Here is a 13,328-nt window from a genome sequence, read left to right as displayed (position 1 = left end):
GATAATCACGATGGTGTGATCACTCATCTAGAACCAGGCATCCTGGAATGTGAAGTCAAGTGGGCCTTAGAAAGCATCACTAAGAACAAAGCTAGTGGAGGTGATGGAATTCCAGTTGAGCTATTTCAAATCCTGAAAGATGATGCTGTGAAAGGGCTGCATTCAGCATGCCAGCAAATTTGGAAAACTAAGCAGTGGCCACAGGACTGGAAAAGGTCAGTTTTCATTCCAGTTCCAAAGAAAGGCAATGCCAAAGAATGCTCAAACTACCACACAGTTGCACTCATCTCACAAGCTACTAAAATAATGCTCAAAATTCTCAAAGCCAGGCTTCAGCAATACATGAACTGTGAACTTCCTGATGTTCAAGCTGGTTTTAGAAAAGGCAGAGGACCCAGAGAGATGTTACGGGGAGGGAGGTGGGAGGGGGGTTCATGTTTGGGAACGCATGTAAGAATTAAAGATTTTAAAATTTAAAAAATAAAAAACTAAAAAAAAAAAAGGCAAAAAAAATAATAAATCCTGAAACATACTCTTTCATCTTTCTGAAACTGTCATCACTGTTATCTATTTTGTAGGGAATTTGAGGCCAATAAAAATATCCAGAATGATATAGTTACATGTTATTTTCCAACTCAAAGGGAGGTATATCTATAGTTGAAAAATATCTGGAAGATTATGACTTTTAAAGAATTAAATTGTAATTTTCCTCTTTACGTAAAATAAGTGATTGCCCTTTTCTAATAGAGGTTGTGTGATTTTCTGAAATAAAAATACTATTTGTCCTCGTGAAAAAAAAAAGAAAAGGCAGAGGAACCAGAAATCAAATTGCCAACATCCGCTGGATCATGGAAAAAGCAAGAGAGTCCCAGAAAAACATCTATTTCTGCTTTATTGACTATGCCAAAGCCTTTGACTGTGTGGATCACAATAAACTGTGGAAAATTCTGAAAGAGATGGGAATACCAGACCACCTGACCTGCCTCTTGAGAAATCTGTATACAGGTCAGGAAGTAACAGTTAGAACTGGACATGAAACAACAGACTGGTTTCAAATAGGAAAAGGAGTACGTCAAGGCTGTATATTGTCACTCTGCTTATTTAACTTCTATGCAGAGTACATCATGAGAAACCCTGGCCTGGAAGAAACACAAGCTGGAATCAAGATTGCTGGGAGAAATATCAATAGCCTCAGATATGCAGATGACACCACCCTTATGATAGAAAGTGAAGAGGAGCTAAAAAGCCTCTTGATGAAAGTGAAAGAGGAGAGTGAAAAAGTTGGCTTAAAGCTCAACATTCAGAAAACGAAGATCATGGCATCCCATCCCATCACTCCATGGGAAATAGATGGAGAAACGGTGGAAGCAGTGTAATACTTTATTTTTGGGGGCTCCAGAATCACTGCAGATGGTGATTGCAGCCATGAAATTAAAAAATGCTTACTCCTTGGAAGAAAAGTTATGACCAACTTAGATAGCATATTCAAAAGCAGAGACATTACTTTGCCAACTAAGGTCCGTCTAGTCAAGGCCATGGTTTTTCCAGTAGTCATGTATGGATGTGAGAGTTGGACTGTGAAGAAGACTGAGCACTGAAGAATTGATGCGTTTGAACTGTGGTTTTGGAGAAGACTCTTGAGAGTCCCTTGGACTGCAAGGACATCCAAAAAGTCCTTTCTGAAGGAGAACAGCCCTGGGATTCCTTTGGAAGGAATGATGCTGAAGCTGAAACTCCAGTACTTTGGCCACCTCATGGGAAGAGTTGACTCATTGGAAAAGACTTTGATGCTGGGAGGGATTTGGGGGCAGGAGAAGAAGGGGACGACCGAGCATGAGATGGCTGAATGGCATCACTGACTCGATGGATGTGAGTTTGAGTGAACTCCTGGAGTTGGTGATGGACAGGGAGGCCTGGCGTGCTACGATTCATGGGGTCGCAAAGAGTCAGACACGACTGAGCAACTGAACTGAACTGAACTGATGATACATGCTTTCATTCAGGACAAACCCCTTTTTGATATTGCCAAGATTCACTTCTGATTATTTATTTGTTTATCCCACGCTGAAACCACTAGACCACTGGTCAAATGCCACTCTTACCAATACTTGGCATTTCCCTTTTGCTTCAGTGAAGATGAAATCAAATTTCCTAATGCATTTTGTGCATATTTGGTGTAACTGACACTACTACACTGAACGTAATATACATTGGCTCATTTAATTTTCTATCTACTAAGAGATTGAAAATTACTTTTGTCTCACTCCCTTTACATTTTTTTTTAAAAACTTAGATTCCCCAATTCAGACTATAAATCAACATGGATTTCATATAAAATAAAAAGTTAAAATAAAGAAAAGAATAATTAATGGAATATACTAGTTAAAGATTACTTTCTAAGTATGAAACTTCATTATGCACAAAACATCATAACAGTATAAATTTAAATCATTTCAAAAGGAAGAATGTATTTCTATCAAAAGGAGATAGTTACATATGATTGGGAATAGTTGATTTATTTATTATAGAAAAATTCTTAAAAACAATAATTAACACTAATATAAAAGGAAGAAGTGACAGAAGATGGAATTAATTTACAATGAATTTAAAGAAATGACTTGAACATGAAATCATGTGTAACTCACTTGAATGCATCATGTGTAATCAAATGAATGCAAATTAAGGCAACAGAGTAATATTTTTGCTGTAAAATTATTGTTAAAATAAATTATATTATCAACATCTACTATTTATGGGTGTTCCGGGAAACAATAATTCCATTACTTACTGATGTGGTAGATTCATATCAATACAACTCTTTTATTAAGAAAAATTAAGTATTCCATATAAGAACTATTAGACTAAAATGTCACATACTGCTGGTGGGAATGTAAAATGTGCAGTTACCTTGAAAAGCAGTATGGCAGTTCCTCAAAAGGTTAAATGTAAAATGTTACCATATAACCAGGTAAGTCCAATCCTAATTGTATACCTAAGAGAAATGGAAAAATCATGTCCATTCAAAATCTTGTTACATTAATGTGCATAGAAATATTAGTCATAGTAACCAAAAAGTGGAAGCAACTTAAATGTCCATAAATTGATTAATGGATAAATAAGAAATGGTATATTCCTACAATGGAATTTATGTCTAATTGTGGCATATCACTGATCCAAGGTCAAGACTCTCAGTTTTTAACCTAAAAGGTTAATGCTATTTTAGCTTCTTAATGACTTTATAATAAAATAAATCAATTAAAGCAAATGAAGTACTGAAACATACACAAGGATGATCCTTGAAACATTCTTAAGAAGCCAGTCACAAAAGACCATATATTGTATGACCATTTATATTAAATGTTCACTTTGTGTCTGTGCTCAGTCGCTTCAGTCTTTTTGACTCTTTGTGACCCCATGAACTGCAGCCCACCAGGCTCTTCTGTGCATGGAATTCTTCAAGCAAGAATACTGGAGTGAGTTGCCATGCCCTCCTCCAGGGGATCTTCCTGACCTGCCACTAGGGTTTGATCTCCTGCATCACAGGTGGATTCTTTTATCCACTGAGCCACCTGGGAAGGCCTTTAGGCAAATGTATAGAGACACAAAATAGTGGCTACCCAGTACTGACCTAGGACTTCCCTGGTGGCTCAGTGGTAAAGAATCTGCCTGCCATTGCAGATGTGAGTTCAATCCATGGGTCAGGAAGATCTGGAGTAGGATATGGCAACCCACTCTAGTATTCTTGCCTGGAGAATTCCATGAACAGAGGAGCCTGGTTATCTAAAGTCCATGGGGTCGCAAAAGAGTCAGACACAACTTAGTGACTAAACAGCAACAACAGTATTAGGATGGTGGGTAGTGTTGAAAGGAATTGTGGGGAGGGTGAATATTAAAAGGTATGAACTTTATTTTGGGGAAAATGGAAGTTTTCTAAAGTTGATTATGGTTTTGGATGCACAACTCTGAGTACTAAACTATTAAATTATATAATTTAAATGGTAGAGTTTTATTGTACTTTAGTTCAGTCACTCAGTCGTGTCTGAATTTTTGAAACTGCATAGACTGCAGCATGGCAGGCTTCCCTGTCCATCAGCAACCCTCAGAGCTTACTCAAACTCATGTCCATCAAGCAAGTGATGCAATCCAGTCAACTCATCCTCTGCCGTCCCCTTCACCTCCTGCCTTCAGTCTTTCCCAGCATCAGGGTTTTTTCTAATGATTCAGTTCCTCATATAAGTTGGCAAAAGTATCAGAGCTTCTATTCCAACAACAGTCCTTCCAATGAATATACAGGATTGATTTCCTTTAGGATTGACTGGTTGGATCTCTTTGTAGTCCAAGAGACTCTCAAGAGTCTTCTCCAACATCACAGTTCAAAAGCATCAATTCTTCAGTACTCAGCTTTATGGCCAGCTCTCACATCTATACATGACTACTGGAAAAGCCATAGCTTTGACTAGATGGACTTTTGTTGGAAAAGTAATGTCTCTGCTTTTTTATATGCTGTCTAGATTTATCATAGCTTTTCTTCCAAGAAGAAAGTGTCTTTTAATTTCATGTCTGCAGTCACCATCTGCAGTAATTTTGGAGCCCAAGAAAATAAAATCTGTCACTGTTTTCATTGTTTCCCCATCTATTTGCCATGAGGTGATGGGACTTGATGCCATGATCTTAATTTTTTGAATGTTGAGTTTTAAGCCAACTTTTTCACTCTCCTCTTTCATTTTCATCAGTGAGGTTCTGCCATATGAGTGGGTGTCATCTGCATATCTGAGGTTACTGATATTTCTCCTGGCAATCTTGATTCAAGCTTGTTCCTGGCATTTCACATGATGTAACAAAGGTCCGTCTAGTCAAGACTGTGGTTTTTCCAGCTGTCATGTATGGATGTGAGAGTTGGACTATAAAGAAAGCTGAGCACCAAAAAATTGATACTTTTGAACTGTGATGTTGGAGAAGACTTTTGAGAGTCCCTTGGACTGCAAAGAGATCCAACCAGTCCATCCTAAAGGAGATGAATCCTGAGTGTTCATTGGAAGGACTGATGTTGAAGCTGAAACTCCAATACTGTGGCCACCTGATGTGAAGAACTGACTAATTTGAAAAGACTCTGATGCTTGGAAAGATTGAAGGCTGAGGAGAAGGGGACAACAGAAGATGAGATGGTTGCATGGCATCACCAACTCAATAGACATGAGTTTGTGTAAACTCCAGGACTTTGTGATGGATAGGGAGGCCTGGTGTGCTGCAGTCCATGGGATTGCAAAGAGTCAAACACAACTGAGTGACTGAACTGAATTCTACATATAAATGAAATAAGCAGGGTGACAATATATATTGTATGTTAATCATATATAAATATATTATAAAATAATACAAAATTATAATGATAACTATAAATCCCCAAATTTAAAAAGCTAAACAAACCCCAAGCAGAATGAATATAAGAAAAAAGACACTAATTTACCTCATGATCAAATTCAATGCAAGAAACAGTAGGAGAAAAGGAAAAAAGGAAGAGATTCATGGACTGAATAATAAAACAAGATTCACCTATATGATATCTTTAAGAAACTGAAGTTAAATAAAAGAAACAATATTATCTCCTCTCCCTAAAAATCAATAATCAAAATTAAAAAAAAAAAAACTCTCCCAAAGCAGGAAGGAAAAAAGGCTGCTAGACCAAATGTGTCAGTTTGAATGAAGCTTAAAGCCAGTATATTTTATAATATAGAAATATTTGCTCATTCACTCAACAAATATATGTTGAAGGGCTACACAGAGCCTATATTTTATCAAGAAAGCTAGACATTCACTATATGTGTAAAAAGATTGAAGACGTGATATTTATTTATATAAAGTAATCATGATATTATTTGAATATGATCATTTAATATTGGTGCTGGGCATATAACAGTGATCAAAATAAACAATCTATGCCATCATGAAATTACAGGCTAGTGGAAAAAAAGAATACAATAAATAAATTAGTAAAATGTATAGTATATGTCATTGCATACTTCTGTTTTGAAAAACAAAGTGGGATAAGAAATACTGATGTTTGTTTAAAATACAAAGATCAGAAGGGGGCTTTTTTGAGGTGTAAAACTTTAAGGAAAGTGAGGCAGCTTGCCGTGAAGATATCTAGTGACAGCATTCCAGGTAATATTCCAAAAGAAGAAAGTGCTAGTGCAAAGGTCCTGAGAAAGAAGTATGGCAGATCAATTAGGAAAATCCCAAGAAGGTCAGTGAAGCTGGACCAGAAAGTATGAAGAGGGGGGAGTTGTATTCGAATTTTGAGGTCAGAGAGCTAACACGTAAAGAGGGAGCAGATTTTGTAGTGTCTAGACTACTACAATAATTTAATTTTACTCTAATTGAGATGGGTGCCGGGAGCCAGCACGGGAGATCCCATCCATGACAAGGTAATGCAGAGAGGCCTGATGGGCAAGGTGAGTCAGGTTTCAAGGGGTCCTCTGTCTGAGCATCTACCCTGAAACCAAAATCTGTCTCTTTACTGTCTGCTATACTATACTCTTCTGACATTACCACATTTTCTCTGGAAAGAGTTAATTCAGAGCTCCAGTTAACAGTCTCCTGCATATAAAAAGAATGTCTCGGTTTAAACCCCTTTGATGGCTTTCTAACTTATCTGACTGGTCTGCCTGGACTTTACAACTTATGGATTGTTTACAGCCCCCAACCGTGAGAGGCACGAAGCTCAAAACATCTTAAAGATATAGAGCCTTTTAGAGTTAAGAATTAGTTTGAAGAGTTTGTTAAGTTAATGTTTGCCACCAGGCCTCCATATCCTTTATCTTTTAGACACCTGGGAGGATATTAATCAGTGTAAATGGGATGCAGAAATAAGAATATAGTAGTTTTGATGTTAGCAATACTAGACTTTTGAGTTAATTAATTTTCTCTTTGTTATAAATCACTGTACTCCTTTTTCATTGTTATAAAATGTTATATCCTTGCTATGTAAAAATGTAACTTTATTTAGTGCTTTCTGAGAGTGACATCAGACTTTGGGAAGAACAACACTATTAAGACAAATAAGTCTTTTGGTTGACAAACCCTTATCAGAAAAGGGCCATAAAATGTTAATTGGCCTTATGGCCAAAAGATGATGTAAATCACCTAAGACATGTATACAACTAGGTATACAGAGAGAAAGCCTGGTTTCGATAAGAGTCAGGGCTGCTGACGCTACATAATTTTGTATTATCCATCGATCTCTATGTAAAATCAAAAATATATAAGGCCTTTCCAGACAACAGAAGATGGGCCAGTCACTGGATTGGTTTCCCCTGTGTCTTCTTTACTCTATTTTCTGGCTGAATTTCCATCTGGAGCGGGGAGGCTCACCATGTTTACTTACTTGCTCCGGCTTCTAAGATCCATAAGAGAGGGAGCCCAAGGTGGGGCACCCTCTGCTATTCAAATGGGCATTGATGGGCTAACGTAGATGATGCAAATCTCTTGTCCTGAGGTTTTATTAGTTCTCCACGTAAACCAAGTTATTCAGCCTCTTTTCTCCACTTAATTTTCCTACTACATTATTTCTTCCTAATCTCTCTTTTATATTTCTAAATAAATAAGTTTTTCCTCGCCACACCATCTCCCCTTAGAATTACCCTGGATCCAACGGGGCTAGACCCTGACAGATGGGAAGCTATTGGATCACTGGATTGCTTTCAGCAGAGGGATATGAACTGTATTACGATCATTCTGGTTACCCTGTTGAGAACAGACTCTTTGGGGGAAGTGCAGGGAACAACAAGGAAGATCTGTTCAGAGAATGTTGCAGCAACCCAGTGGGGAGATGGTGGTGGTTTGTATCATAGTAGCAATTCATGTGGATCAAGGATATAGTTTGAAGATGGAGCCAACATCATGTACTAGGTTGTGATTTTAAAAAAGTCAAGAATTAATCTAAGTTTGGGCTGAGGCAACTAGAATAATGAAGTTGACAATTACTGATATAGAGAAATATGTGGCAGTCATGTGTTTTATTGGAAATGTAGGAGTTTGATTTAGGACATGTTGATTTTCAACAGCTTGTGAGACTTATAAGTGATAAGGTGTAGCAGGAAGCAGTGAAGTATATAATTTTGGAGGACACTGGAAGTTCTGAGCTGAGTATATGTGTCTGGGAATTCAGTTCAGTTCAGGTTAGTCACTCAGTCGTGTCCGACTCTGCGACCCATGAATCACAGCATGCCTGGCCTCCCTGTCCATCACCATCTCCCGGGGTTCACCCAGACTCACGTCCATCGAGTCAGTGATGCCATCCAGCCATCTCCTCCTCGGTCATCCCCTTGTCCTCCTGCCCCCAATCCCTCCCAGCATCAGAGATTTTTCCAATGAGTCAACTCTTCGCATGAGGTGGCCTAATGCTGGAGTTTCAGCTTTAGCATCATTCCCTCCAAAGAAATCCCAGGATTGATCTCCTTCAGAATGAATTGGTTGGGTCTCCTTGCAGTCCAAGGGGCTCTCAAGAGTCTTCTCCAACACCACAGTTCAAAAGCATCAATTCTTCGGCACTCAGCCTTCTTCCCAGTCCAACTCTCACATCCATACATGACCACTGGAAAAACCGTACCCTTGACTAGACGGACCTTGGTCGGCAAAGTAATGTCTCTGCTTTTGAATATACTATCTAGGTTGCTCATAACTTTTCTTCCAAGGAGTAAGCGTCTTTTAATTTCATGACTGCAATCACCATCTGTAGCGATTCTGGAGCCCCAAAAATAAAGTCTAACACTATTTTCACTGTTTCCCCTTCTATTTCCCATGAAGTGATGGGACTGAAGGCCATGATCTTCGTTTTCTGAATGTTGAGCTTTAGGCCAACTTTTTCACTCTCCTCTTTCACTTTCATCAAGAGGCTTTTTAGCTCCTCTTCACTTTCTGCCATAAGGGTGGTGTTATCTGCATATCTGAGGTTATTGATATTTCTCCCGGCAATCTTGATTCCAGCTTGTGTTTCTTCCAGTCTAGGGTTTCTCATGATGTACTCTGCATAGAAGTTAAATAAGCAGGGTGACAATATACAGCCTTGATGTACTCCTTTTCCTATTTGGAACCAGTCTGTTGTTCCATGTCCAGTTCTAACTGTTGCTTCCTGACCTGCATACAGATTTCTCAAGAGGCAGGTCAGGTGGTCTGGTATTCCCATCTCTTTCAGAATTTTCCACAGTTTATTGTGATCCACACAGTTAAAGGCTTTGGCATAGTCAATAAAGCAGAAATAGATGTTTTTCTGGAACTCTCTTGCTTTTTCCATGATCCAGCGGATGTTGGCAATTTGATCTCTGGTTCCTCTGCCTTTTCTAAAACCAGCTTGAACATCAGGAAGTTCACCGTTCACGTATTGCTGAAGCCTGGCTTTGAGAATTTTGAGCATTACTTTACTAGCACGTGAGATGAGTGCAACTGTGCGGTAGTTTGAGCATTCTTTGGCATTACCTTTCTCTGGAATTGGAATGAAAACTGACCTTTTCCAGTCCTGTGGCCACTGATGAGTTTTCCAAATGTGCTGGCATATTGAGTGCAGCACTTTCACAGCATCATCTTTCAGGATTTGAAACAGCTCAATTGGAATTCCATCACCTCCACTAGCTTTGTTCGTAGTGATGCTTTCTAAGGCCCACTTGACTTCACATTCCAAGATGTCTGGCTCTAGATTAGTGATCACATCATCATGACTATCTGGGTCTTGAAAATCTTTTTTGTACAGTTCTGCCATGTATTCTTGCAACCTCTTCTTAATATCTTCTGCTTCTGTTAGGTCCATACCATTTTTGTCCTTTATTGAGGCCATCTTTGCATGAAATATTCCCTTGGTATCTCTAATTTTCTTGAAGAGATCTCTAGTCTTTCCCAATCTGTCATTTTCCTCTATTTCTTTGCATGGATCTCTGAAGAAGGCTTTCTTATCTCTTCTTGCTATTCTTTGGAACTCTGCATTTAGATGCCTATATCTTTCCTTTTCTCCTTTGCTTTTCGCTTCTCTTCTCTTCACAGCTATTTGTAAGGCCTCCCCAGACAGCCATTTTGCTTTTTTGCATTTGTTTTCCGTGGGGATGGTCTTGATCTCTGTCTTCTGCACAACGTCACAAACTTCATTCCATACTTCATCAAGCACTCTATCTATCAGGTCTAGGGCCTTAAATCTATTTCTCACTTCCACTGTTTAATCATAAGGGATTTGATTTAGGTCATACCTGAATTTGGCAATAAGGAGTTCATGATCTGAGCCACAGTCAGCTCCTGGTCTTGTTTTTGTTGACTGTATAGAGCTTCTCCATCTTTGGCTGCATAGAGTATAATCAATCTGATTTCAGTGTTGACCATCTGGTGATGTCCATGTGTAGAGTCTTCTCTTGTGTTGTTGGAACAGGGTGTTTTCTGTGACCAGTGCATTTTCTTGGCAAAACTCTGTTAGTCTTTGCCCTGCTTCATTCCTCATTCCAAGGCCAAATTTGCCTGTTCCTCCAGGTGTTTCTTGACTTCCTACTTTTGCATTCCCGTCCCCTATAATGAAAAGGACATCTTTTTTGGGTGTTAGCTCTAAAACGTCTTTTAGGTCTTCATAAAACTGTTCAACCTCAGCGTCTTTAGAGTTACTGGTTGGGACATAGATTTGGATTACTGTGGTATTGAATGGTTTGCCTTGGAAATGAACAGAGATCATTCTGTCATTTTTGAGACTGCATCCAAGTACTGCATTTTGGATTCTTTTGTTGAACGTGATGGCTATTCCATTTCTTCTGAGGGATTCCTGCCCGCAGTAGTAGATATAATGGTCATCTGAGTTAAATTCACCCATTCCAGTCTAGTTTGCTGATTCCTAGAATGTCAACGTTCACCCTTGCCATCTCTTGTTTGACCACTTCCAATTTGCCTTGATTCATGGACCTGACATTCCAGGTTCCTATGCAATATTGCTCTTTACAGCATTGGATCTTGCTTGTATCAGCAGTCACTTCCACAGCTGGGTATTGTTTTTGCTTTAGCTCCATCCCTTCATTCTTTCTGGAGTTATTTCTCCACTGATCTCCAGTATCATATTGGGCACCTAATGACCTGGGGACTTCCTCTTTTGGTATCCTATCATATTGCCTTTTCATACTGTTCATGGGGTTCTCAAGGCAAGAATACTGAAGTGGCTTGCCATTCCCTTCTCCAGTGGACCACGTTCTGTCAGACCTCTCCACCATGACCCGCCCGTCTTGGGTTGCCCCGCAGGCATGGCTTGGTTTCATTGAGTTAGACAAGGCTGTGGTCCTAGTGTGATTAGATTGACTAGTTTTCTGTGAGTATGGTTTCAGTGTGTCTGCCCTCTGGTGCCCTCTTGCAACATCTACATCTTTCTTGGGTTTCTCTTACCTTGGACTTGGGGGTATCTCTTCACGGCTGCTCCAGCAAAGCACAGCCGCTGCTCCTTACCTTGGATGAGGGGTATCTCCTTACCGCCACCGTTCCTGACCTTCAACATGGGATAGTTCCTCTAGGCCCTCGTGCGCCTGCGTAGCCACTGCTCCTCAGGTTGCTCCTCCCGGCTGTGGGCCCTGGCCTCAGGCATGGGTGGCTCCTCCCAGCTGCTGCCCCTGGCCTCAGGCTCGGGGATCTGGGAATTAACAGTGTATAAAGAGTGTATAATGCCCTGTGCTTAGTTGCTCAGTTATGTCCGACTCTTTGTTACCCCATGGACTGCAGCCCACCAGGCTCCTTTGTCCCGGGGATTCTCCAGGCAAGAATACTGGAGTGGGTTGCCATGCTCTCCTCTGGGGGATCTTCCCAACCCAGGGATCGAACCCAGGTCTCCCACACTGCAGGCAGATTCTTTACTGTCTGAGCCACCAGGGAATCCCAAGAATACTGGAGTGGGTACAAATGATACTTAAATCCATATGATCCAGTGATTTTTCACCAAGGGAAACAAAAAGTTTTGAGGACTATGCTGCTTGGGTAACAGATTAGAAAAATAGGCAGGAACAGCTGAAGAAAATTAGAAAGAATCATAGAACATTCACAAGAGTGTTTGGACTAATTAGGGCAGATGTAATTATATCATTTAATTTATTTGCTTTGTTATAGTCAAGAAAACTTTGAAGCAATCAAGATATCCAACAACAGTAAATTCTGGTGGATTGATATACTAGAATATAATGCAATTATAAAATGCTAATGATGACATTTTTTACTAACATGTGTAAAGTCCTGTTGCATACTATTTAAAGGGGAAAAAAGTATTTAGGGTAATTAGATTATGAGCTATGTGGAGTGATGTAGTTCTGAGGAAATGATCAACCATCTTGGATATTAGGTTGAGGAGTTTAGGAAAGATAACATTTAATACAACAGCCATTCAAGGTAAATACTACTATCATTTTTTATGATAACCCACTTGAGGTTTGGTGATCTCCTGAAGTATCTTCACTAATTCTTTAGCCTTGTTGACAAGTTCAGAGGTGTTCAGAGAGTTAAAAGTAAGAATGTGACCTCAGGCTGAACTTATGGCTGATAGATGACCTCTCAACCAGATATCATAGTTCTTTGCAAATAGCACATACACAGATTATTTTATCACAGACCCCCATCCAAGTTAAGACTGCCACTACCAAGATAGGGTCAATCATTACATCACTTGACCCTGACTCAATTCTTGAGCTCTTGGAGAATAGTGAGTGGGAAGGAGTTTCATCGTTGGGGATTCTAGCTCAAGTCAAGGTTCAGAAGAATTAGCTGATGACTGAGGGAGCATGGAGAGAATTCTCATTTTCTCCTGGATAGCTCAGGGAGCTCTGAGATAACTGACACGGGACTGGTTTTACTGCTTTCCACCAGACCTAAAACAGAACAAAAGATCCCTACTAGAGTTCAAGCTCCATGATGGTAGTAAAATTTGTTATTTTGCTCATAATTCTATCCCCTTATCTAAAACAGTATATGTAACCCAGAAAATTTTTAGTAACTATTTGGTGAATGCATTTATATCTGTGGGAATCTGAAACAAAACCAAGGACTACATAGTGTTGGTTCTTCTAGGTCAGGGGTTCTCAGTTCTAGCTGAACAATAAAATCGGAGACCATTTTAAAAACACAGCTGCCTTGGGAACACCCTCCAGAGATTCCAATGTAGTTACAAAAGGGTAGGCTCCATGCCTCAGGAAGACTTCAATATGTATTCAGAATTGAGAACAGATGCTTTAAGCAGCCACAGTGCACTCGGGTTGCTCAAAGGACTGAGATGCCAATTTTAGTCCTTAGGACATGGGTGGCCTTTTTATGGAATTGGGGTCTGTCACCTCCTCTTC

General features: G+C 39.6%; 1 pseudogene; it reads right to left on the bottom strand.

Moving 5' to 3' along the window:
• Window positions 1–10,237: 10,237 nt before the first annotated feature.
• LOC138930815 (craniofacial development protein 2-like) lies at window positions 10,238–11,030 on the bottom strand (annotated as a pseudogene).
• Window positions 11,031–13,328: the final 2,298 nt, after the last annotated feature.

The sequence above is a fragment of the Ovis canadensis genome, chromosome X (genome assembly GCF_042477335.2).
Source record: "Ovis canadensis isolate MfBH-ARS-UI-01 breed Bighorn chromosome X, ARS-UI_OviCan_v2, whole genome shotgun sequence".
Taxonomy (NCBI): Eukaryota; Metazoa; Chordata; class Mammalia; order Artiodactyla; family Bovidae; genus Ovis; species Ovis canadensis.
The sequence above is the reverse complement of the archived record's forward strand: the minus strand, read 5'-3'. Positions and strand labels throughout refer to the sequence as shown.